The 9,964-nt window shown below is 51.0% G+C and overlaps 1 long non-coding RNA gene across 1 annotated transcript; it reads left to right on the forward strand.

Annotated features, from left to right (window-relative positions):
• Nucleotides 1–7,754: 7,754 nt before the first annotated feature.
• LOC122204185 lies at nucleotides 7,755–9,413 on the forward strand. Its single transcript, XR_006195539.1, has 3 exons — nucleotides 7,755–7,838; nucleotides 8,483–8,578; nucleotides 9,374–9,413. It is a non-coding gene; the product is annotated as an uncharacterized LOC122204185 (long non-coding RNA).
• Nucleotides 9,414–9,964: the final 551 nt, after the last annotated feature.

Here is a 9,964-nt window from a genome sequence, read left to right on the forward strand (position 1 = left end):
TGGGGGCCCCCTCATCAGGAAACTAGAAGAGATTGGGAGCTTATGGAAGCTTGATTGCATTTAATGACCCAACGTATTTTTATTTTTTTTAATGTTTATTTTGCAGAGAGCGCGAGGGAGGGAGGGGCAGAGAGAGAGGGAGACGCAGAATCCGAAGCAGGCTCCAGGCTCCGGGCTGTCAGCCCAGAGCCCGACGCAGGGCTCGAACCCACGAACTATGAGATCATGACCCGAGCTGCAGTCAGACGCCCAACCCACTGAGCCACCCAGGCGCCCCAATCACCCAATTTAGCGCACCGTCCTGTATTCACACCTTTGCATGGCTGCCTCCCGCACCGGCTCCGGGCGTGGCCTCTGCAACCTGCTGAGGCCAATGGCACAGCAACACAACGGACACCTTGTGGGTTTCTGCTCTCTTGTCCCCCTGCCATCTCCGTGCAAAGGCAGGGCTCGCCTGATGGAGGATGAGACGCACCGCTAAGTTAGCCAGCTGTCCCAGCCGGGGCCCTACATGAGTAAGACAACCCAGCCCAGACCAGGAAAGCCACCTCGTCGGCTGCCACTGACCACAAACACCTGCACGAGCCCCACCCGGCAGACCACCCAGAGTCACAGCTAACCCAGAGTCACAGAAGCCTCCGGCGTGGTGCTCCCTTGTTACGTGGCATTATCGTGGCAATAGGTACCTGATACACAGCCCCGATCTGAATCCAGCCCCGACTATCCCCACCTTCCCGTTTTTGCCCAGGAAAGGAGTTTTAAGGTTCCGGCGGCACGGTTTCAGGTCCCGGGTTCAACGCCCAGGGGTGGTTATTTAAAGCATCAGAAATAGATTGGCGCTTCTGGCTTCAAACCAGGGAGACTGGTGTGGACAAAGAGTGAGGGAGAATTGCTTAAGGCCAGGTGGAGATCGAACCAACTTCCTGGTTCATCAAAAACACACAGACCTGGGGCGCCTGGGTGGCTCGGTCGGTTAAGCGTCCGACTTCGGCTCAGGTCATGATCTCACGCTCCGTGAGTTCGAGCCCCGCGTCGGGCTCTGTGCTGACAGCTCAGAGCCTGGAGCCCGTTTCAGATTCTGTGTCTCCCTCTTTCTCTGCCCCTCCCCTGTTCATGCTCTGTCTCTCTCTGTCTCAAAAATAAATAAACGTTTAAAATAAATAAATAAACACACAGACCTGGGCTGAGTGAGGCAGCAGCCGTGAGCTGCTTCGGAGAAAAACAACGGCAGGTGCTCCCTACCACAGCTTGCTGGGCCACAGAGAGCGGCAACCCCCTCCTCTGGCTCCAGGCCCCTGGATTTCTCTGGGAAATAACCCCCTTCTTCACGCCTCTTACCCCAGAGGCGGCCAATCAGCATCTTCCATCCGTCAACCACAATGATTGGTTCAGCAACAGGCACGTGTCCAAATTCTATCCAATCAGAGGGCTTTTGCCGGAAAGACAGGGAAGAGGCCTTTTTCTACCCACCGGCAGGTGCGAGGGTGGAACCCTACTGGCCGCGATCACCACCAGACAAGAGCCTGCCCAGTTGGGCAAGTGCCCTGACATCTCCGGGCCCCCGTTTTCTCGCGTGTGAAAAGCGGATAATTATTGCGTCCCCTCATGGAATTGTTGCGAGGGGTTAGGGAGATCCTCGATGAAAAGCACCAGGCGAGGGATCTGGAAACGTTAGCTGTAGTGATTACTTTGGTGCAGTCACTGGGCCCGATCAGGGTCTGATATTTAACCAGTAACGAAAAATGAGCAGATACCTAGACTTGTCTCTATGATGCTTTCCATGCGCACGCGGATGCCGGTAACCATCTTGTACAGCGTTTCCTCCCAGAAGCGCCAGTAAAAACGCAAGGCGGTCTTTCCAAGCCAAGAGAACCCCGACCCTCATCAGGCGTGTTCTTTGGCTGGCTCTCGGGACGGGAGTTTGAAATGAGTCACCCTGAACTCTCCCTGGCCACCAAAGGCACACATGTGGTCCCTGAAGGAGTCACTGCCCTTGACCCTTCTCCAAGGCTGGATTAGTTTCCTACGGCTCCTGTAACAAAGCACCACAGGCTGAGTGGCTCAAACAACCGAAATTTATCATTTCCCAGTTCTGGAGGCTTCTCTGAAATCAAGGTGCCAGCAATGGTGTTTGCCTTCTGTGGTGTTTCTGTGTCCAAATTTCCCCTTTTTGTATGGATATCAGTCATATTGCATTAGGGCCCGCCCTAATGACCTCTTTTAACTTAATTACCACCATAAAGACCTCCCTCCAGGGCCTCCTGGGTGGCTGTCAGTTAAGCATCCGAATGGGGGTTGGGGAACCAAGGTCACAATCTCAGGGTTTGTGGGTTCGGGTCCCCCCCCCCCCCGACGGGCTCTGTGCTGACAAGCTCAGAACCCGGAGCCTGCTTCGGAGTCTGTGTCTCCCTCTCTCTCTGCCCCTCCCCCGCTCACGCTCGCTCTCTCTCTCTCTCTCTCTCAAAAATAAATAAACATTTAAAAAATTTTAGAAAAAAAGTAATTTCAGGATTCCCCTTATCATATTAAGGAGATAGTTAAATGACTATCTAAATAATATGTGTCACCTACAGGGGCACCAGGGTGCCTCGGTCAGTTAAGCATCTGACTCTTGATTTCAGCTCAGGTCACGATCTCACAGTTTGTGAGATCAAGCCCCACCTAGGGCTCTGCACTGACAGCATGGAGCCTGCTTGGGATTCTCTCTCTCTCTCTCTCTCTCTCTCTCTCTCTCTCTTCCTGCCCCTCCCCCCCAAACAATAACATTTTAAAAATATGTGTCACCTGCTCACAGCTAAGTAATACATATCACCCACATTCCCTGAACCCACTGAATGCTCAATAATCGTGATTCCTGTCGCCCCATCTTTCCCCCTTCAGGCTTCCTTCAATCTCAGTTTTGCACAACAGCTTATGTACGCGTCCACTATGGCATCCGTGCTCAGAGCCCCGTTGCGCAGGGCAAATTACCCAAAATTTGCTGCAGGCCGCTCGACTCCAGTCTCGAGGGAACCGTTGGACACACTTCTTTGGAAGGCGGCGACTTCCAGACGAGACGAGACATCAGCTCGTGCAGCATTCCCAAAGGAAGTGTCTGTAAAGGGGCGGTGAACCAAGCTGAGAGTGTAAAATGTCAAAGCCCAAAAGCGAGGGTGTGGGTTCAGCAAACACCCGGAGGTTCTATCACCCCCCCACCCCCCACTCCCGTGCCTCGATTTATATGAGGAGACAGTGAGTGAATCTGCGCTGACCCATCTCCCGTGAGACATCCGTAATGCGCTGGGAGCAACTTACATTTTAACGAAAGAAGATGTTTGTGCAGCCTGCATAGGTCACAAGGACAACATCCTCTTTTCCCCAGATATTAAATGTCTCTGTTTATTTCTATCAAAGCGCTCTATCCTCTTCCACACCCCTAAAAAGAAAGCAAACGGTAGAGGGGTCCAGTAGACCAAGAGGCCCCCAGGAGGCTAATGAGCAGGAAGGGGGCAGCCTTGCTCGGAGCTGACTTCACGGTTCTTCTCCCGCCGGATTATGAAGGCAGATCAAAGCGTGGCCCGAGAGCCAAAGCGGCTCGCTTCACGGTGGGGAAATCTGACATGGGGCTGGGTGGCCAGAGGGTCGAGCTGGGAGCCAGTCGCTCACACCAGCCACAGCCCGATTTCCACATCTCAGTAGCCCTGGACAGTTGCCTGGAAGGCGCAGTCACGTGACCACTCATGGATTCAGCGGACATTTCTTCAGACTCCAATATGGCAACGCTTCCACGCGCTACCTAATGTCTCCTTTCATGGACATTAAGGAAGAGGGATAGCAAGAGGTTGATGTGAAAACAACCCAAGGACCTCCTGGCCAAGGGCTCGTTGAGGGACGGCAGGGGCGGGAAAAAGACTCTTAATGCCAAAGCATGTTTGCAAGAGAGCTCAGTAGTCAGATCCCCTGTGAAAGGCATTCGTGTGCCGTGGTCCAGGGCATAGACAGGCCGACTTGGGTGACCACGGGTAAGTTACTAAACTTCTCTGTGCCTCAGTTTCCTCTTCTGCAAAATAGACACGCTAATACCTCCCTTCCAGGACTGCCAAGTGGGTTAAATAAGATATTCATGTATAACACTTAACACACCATTGACAGAGGGTTACCAGATGTAACAAAATTACCGTCCTTCCTCTCTGTGGTCCATGTGTAGAATTGAGAAAACCTGCTTCCCTTAACCCACAACAACGTGGTCTGGCCTCGAAGAGGAAAAGAAAACCGATACTGAATAGGTTGTTCCTCAGCCTCCACGACTTTATCTGAGATGAAGCAGGGAATATCCCGCTTGCAGGGCTAATGCAGGGGTTACACGTAAGGCTGTGTGAGTGCCTGGCATCGCGGATGAGCACGATCGCTACAAAATTGGGTATAATCGAAATCCCAAGTGGCGAATCAGACCGAGGAGTCTATGGGACTGAATTTACCAAGCCTTACTTCATGGCTGTTCTTTAACACCCGCCCCCCCCCCCATTTTTAATTAGTTAACTTATTTTCCATAACACCTCCCCACATTTAGCTCAAAGGTTGGCACTCAGTTGTTGTCCCACAGGTGTAAGGCTGAGTTTTCTTTTCCATCCATTTCTCTGGACCCACCAAAAGACATTTCATAGATGTACATCTGAGCTGTACTTGGAACTCATTTAAAGTTCTAACCCCACATTATTCTAAACTCAACCTCCAAGGCCACCCAACAGGGGCTTGTAAGTTTTTTTTTAATGTTTATTTATTTATTGGGGGGGGGGCAGGGGCAGAGAGAGGGAGAGAGAATCCCAAGCAGACTCTGTGCTGCCAGCTCAGAGCCCGACGTGGGACTCGATCTCACAAACTGTGAGATCATGACCTGGACCGGAATCCAGAGTGGGACGCTTAACCAACTGAGCCCCCCAGGGCCCCCCAGGGGCTTGTGATTTAAATAAATATCGGCTGAGTGCCTACTGTGTGCCCAGCACTATTCTTGGAGCTGATGTTACAGCAGTGACCCAAATCCCTAAGCATCTCTGTCCTCAAGAAGCTCATTGTCATGCCGATCTGCCACAAACGACTGGGGGGCTTGCACAACTCAGTGTCAACCACATCATCGCCAGCTCTCTCTCACTTGATCTTAGCGAAAAGGCCGAGAAGTGATACCAGCTCTCTCTCAAATGCCGGTCTGGAAAGGAACCTTCAGGTCCTTCTTTTCAAAGGAAAGGGTGGAATCTACCCACATGGAGAGGTGAATAGAGGTACATACGAATACAGCGTTGGGGATACCAAAACCTATTTGAGCACGGACGCATTACTGAGGTCCTTGATCCACATCTGCCTGAAACCGACATGCCCTCGAACTTCCCAGTTTAATGGGCCAATGAAATACGCCCCTTTTAAATGTGTTTGCTTATGCCAGCCATTAAGCTAGGTGAGTGGCGAATCACACGGGTCCCGACAATTATTGCTACGTCATAGCGTATGACCACTCTGTTGCGGGCTCCATGCTGGGCAACAGGTATACAGCAGGGGGTGAGACCCAGCCCCCAGTCTTAATGGTCTCACGATGGTCTAATAAAACGGACAGGTGACAGTCACGATACAATGCCGTCTGATTTTCCCCAACCTCTCCTCCCATCCAAATTCTCATCTCACCGTGGCCCGAAGGGGCCAAGTGCACCCTCCTTCATTGGCGACGGTTTCCATGGGGATCATGCCCAGACGCACCCACCTGGGTGAGGAAAGGTATACGCCAACTGCATACCCTAGCTCGCCAGCTGCATACCCTAGCTCGCCAGCTGCATACCCTAGCTTGCCAACTGCATACCCTAGCTTGTGGGGGCTGGGGTGTGTTAACACTGGTACGTGATAATCATCAGTAAACGTTTCGGGACTTCATTAAATCATATAAGTAGTCTCGTCGGCGACGGGAAGGGCATATGGTGGTGAGCGGGGGGCTGAGTGACGCGCACCAAGAGAGAATAGCTGGAAAGACATTCTTAGATGAGCATCCCTTCCGCGGGCCTGTGAGGCCATTGGAAACATCTGACAACACACACGGAGTCTCGAACCGCCATAAGCTCCTTAGCACGCATCACCCTGATGAAAAATGATTGCGGTTCACCGAGGCCTAGGATCTATACCTAGAGATCACAGGGGGTTCGAATCCCTGGAGCTTAGTCACCCTCCTCGTGCGATAACCACATTCCTGGATGACAGCATTCCAAAGAAAGTGCCAAGAAGGCACAGCCTCACTCTAGTTCCCGCTATTATTTCTTGTGGTTTGCGTCATCACCTTGAATCGAAATTGAGCCATGCGTGTAGATGACTAACCGCCGGGACCATTTGTATTCTGTGCGTTTATATTCTGTCTGCTTGAGACTCGTAGGCCAGAGCCACCCTAACGACCTACTGTAGGGCTGAAACGGCAGAAGTTTATTTTCCCACAGCTCTGGAGGCTGGAAGGCCAAGGCCAAGGTGCTGGCAAGCTTTGGTTCGTTCTGAGTCCTCTCTCCTTGGCTTGTGGATGGTCTCCCTCTCCCTGGTCGTCGTGGGGTCGCCCCTGTCCGTGTGTTTGTGCCTATGTCCTAACCTCTTCTTCCGGGGCACCAGGCATCACGCCCTGGGCCCACCTGAACAATCTCATTTTACCTGAATTACCTCCTTGAAAGACTTATCTCTGGGGCACCCGGGGCGGTGCAGTCGGTTAAGCCTCCGACTTTGGCTCAGGTCATGAGCTCACCGGCTCATGAGTTCGAGCCCTGCGTCAGGCTCTATGCTGACGGCTCAGAGCCTGGAGCCTGTTTCAGATTCTGTGTCTCCCTCTCTCTCTGCCCCTCCCCCACTTGCTCTCTCTCTCTCTCAAAAATAAATACAACGTTTTTAAAAAATGATTATTATTGGGGCGCCTGGGTGGCGCAGTCGGTTAAGCGTCCGACTTCAGCCAGGTCACGATCTCGCGGTCCGTGAGTTCAAGCCCCGCGTCAGGCTCTGGGCTGATGGCTCGGAGCCTGGAGCCTGTTTCCGATTCTGTGTCTCCCTCTCTCTCTCTGCCCCTCCCCCGTTCATGCTCTGTCTCTCTCTGTCCCAAAAATAAATAAAAAAAAAAGTTGAAAAAAAAAAAAATGATTATTATTGAAAAAAAAATAGACCAACCCACCAAACTCGTGATTGCTTAGGATGAGACCAAAGTGGAGAAGAAAGAAAGAAAGAAAGAAAGAAAGAAAGAAAGAAAGAAAGAAAGAAAATTGAATGGACGGTGCTTGAAAATGGCAAAAATCCCGAGTGAGTTTGACAATGACCGAACTTTGGGAAGGAGTGACTTCCATGATCTGCAAATTCATACAAGCACATCACAGAGCCACCCCCTGTCAGCTGGACACCCATACACGCATCTCCGTAAAACACATCTTAAAACCGCTCTGAGCCTCAGTTGCCTCATCAGTGCCTGGCCCGTGAGGTTCTTGACAAGTAAGCAAAAGCCTGTTCTGGGCGAAATTGTATCCTCCAAAAATACCCACCACAATAACAATAACAATAACAATAATAATAACCTATGTAGTGCCCCACCCCCCGCCCCGCCCGCCCCGCCCCCCGCCCAGAGTCATTTGTGTTTCAAGGACACCCATTCTCCATTCTTCTCCCAGCTGATTTACGCAAGCAAGCAAAACACTTGTATTCCCTTGTCCTCCTTGCTTTCGATCTCTCTCTCTCTCTCTCTCTGTCTCTCACCCACCCCCTGTCTCTTTGCAGCCCTGTTTTTCCCACACCATCCTCCTGGAGGAGTAAGGTAGCCAGCACGCGACTCGCCCTTGGCTGGGAGAGCACCTCTGGCTCTCTGGGTGAGTTTCCTTCTGACCCTCTCCCTTCCCCGGGGGGGGGGGGGGGGGGGGGGGGGGGTGCGCTGTACCGTTTCCCAGCAACCAGCAGCAGCCAGGATCTTTCATCCGCTTCTTCACCGTGGTTTCTGGGGCTTTATTAGCAAATGAAAATGGCCCCACTCCAACCAACGTCAATGCCGTCCCAGCTAGGAACAGGGCCGGAGCGTTTCCTGTGGCTCGAAGACTCAGACAAACCAGTTTGAAGAGGTGCCAGTTGGCTTTACTCAAGCTACCAGTGAGCTATTTTTGACATAAAAAAGAAGCTGAATTTAGCTGATAACCGATTGAAGAAATCTTAAACACGACGAGGTGGGGGGGGGGGGCCGGGTAACGTCCTCGTCCTCGCCGAGGGGGCGGGAAGACAAGGGACTCAATCTCAATTCCATCAGCCACCTGGTTTGGAAAACTAATTGAATTCCATCAATTGTTGGCAAAACAACCGACTGAGCTGCGGTCTGGGTACCTTCTCCTCCCCAGCATCTTTCCGCCACCTCAGTGTAAGTGGGGAGACAAAGCCTTAACGTTTTCCTGAGCCAGAGGTTGGTACGGCAATGAGAAAAAACTCCATAGCACACGAATGTAATGTGTTCTCTCTATCTCCTAAGGAAAACGAATTTCAGAAGTGAAGATAACATTTTCTGAAACGTTTTAGATACGTACGCAACAGGAAAATGGCTTCTGGAGGCCCGGCCAAACCTAAGGTACAGAAAATAATGTCTTTAAATATACTCCAGGGATGCCTGGTTGGCTTAGTCGTTTAGCATCCGACTCTTGATTTCAGCTCAGTTTGTGATCCCAGGGTCATGGGATCGGGGCCTGCATGGGGCTCTGTGCTGGACGTGGAACCTGCTTAAGATCCTCTCTCTCTCTCTCTCTCTCTCTCTCTCTCTCTCTCTCTCTCAGATCATAATCTCACAGTTCATGGGTTCAAACCCCGTATCGGGCTCTGTGCTGACAGCCCAGAGCCTGGAGCCTGCTTCATATCCTGTGTCTCCCTCTCTCTCTGCCCTTTTCCCGCTTGTGCTCTCTCTCTCTCTCTCAAAAATAAATAAGTATATTTTTTAAAAAAAGATTCTCTCTCTCTCTCTCTCTCTCTCCCTCTCCCCCTTCTTCTGCCCCTCCCTCTCTCTCTCTCTAAAGTAAATAAGTAAATAAAATCAAATATACCCCCGATCTTTTATTTTCAATAATCCAAAAAGGATTCATTCAATCCACCACCCCCGCCTGCCCATCTATGTTTGCTCATAGCAGCCTTAAGTTGCAAGGCAAGAAAGCAGAATTATTTTTTCCTGAGATGTGGAGAAGTAGACAAACAGAAAGGTGGAGTGGTCTGCCTAAGGTCACACAGCAGCCATCCGCTGGCCCGGGATGGCCCAGTTCTGTACTTTGAGTCTCTGCTTCATTGTGCCCCCTCTGGGTTGTTTGGTGTGGTTTGATATAAACATTTGGGGCGCCCTTGGGTGGCTCAATCAGTGAAGCCTCCGACTTCGTCTCAGGTCATGACCTCACAGTTGGTGAGTTCGAGCCCCACGTCAGGCTCTGCTGCTGACAGCTCAGCGCCTGGAACCTGCTTCGGATTTTGTGTCTCCCTCACTCTCTCTCTCTTTCTCTCTCTCTCTGCCCCTCCCTTGCTCGCAGTCTGTCTCTCTTTCTCAAAAATGAATAAATGTTCAAAATAAATAAATGGATAAATAAATAAATAAATAAATAAATAAATAAAACATTTAACAGACGTTCCTGTTCCTTATTTTCAATCCTTTAAAATGAGACCGCAACCACGAAGAGTTTTCCAGTTCGGTCCTAAAGATCACTGTTCAACTTTGGCAAATGTACCCTGGGTTAGAACCTGGCCAACATATAGCCCACAGCCCGATGCGACAGCAACGTTCTTATTAGTGACTGTAACAGTTACCAGTCTGCCACCTGCTGAACCCTGGACATCCCTTTTCATCTCTGCCTCAGCCTTTATAAGCCAGCCCTGAGGAAACCCATTTTACAGAGGAAGAAACCAAGGATCAGCAAGGTGAAGGTTGCCCAAGATCACACAGGCCAATGTGACATCGCAAATGTTTAGTGAAAATCCACAA

This window comes from Panthera leo, chromosome D3 (assembly GCF_018350215.1).
Source record: "Panthera leo isolate Ple1 chromosome D3, P.leo_Ple1_pat1.1, whole genome shotgun sequence".
Lineage (NCBI taxonomy): Eukaryota > Metazoa > Chordata > Mammalia > Carnivora > Felidae > Panthera > Panthera leo.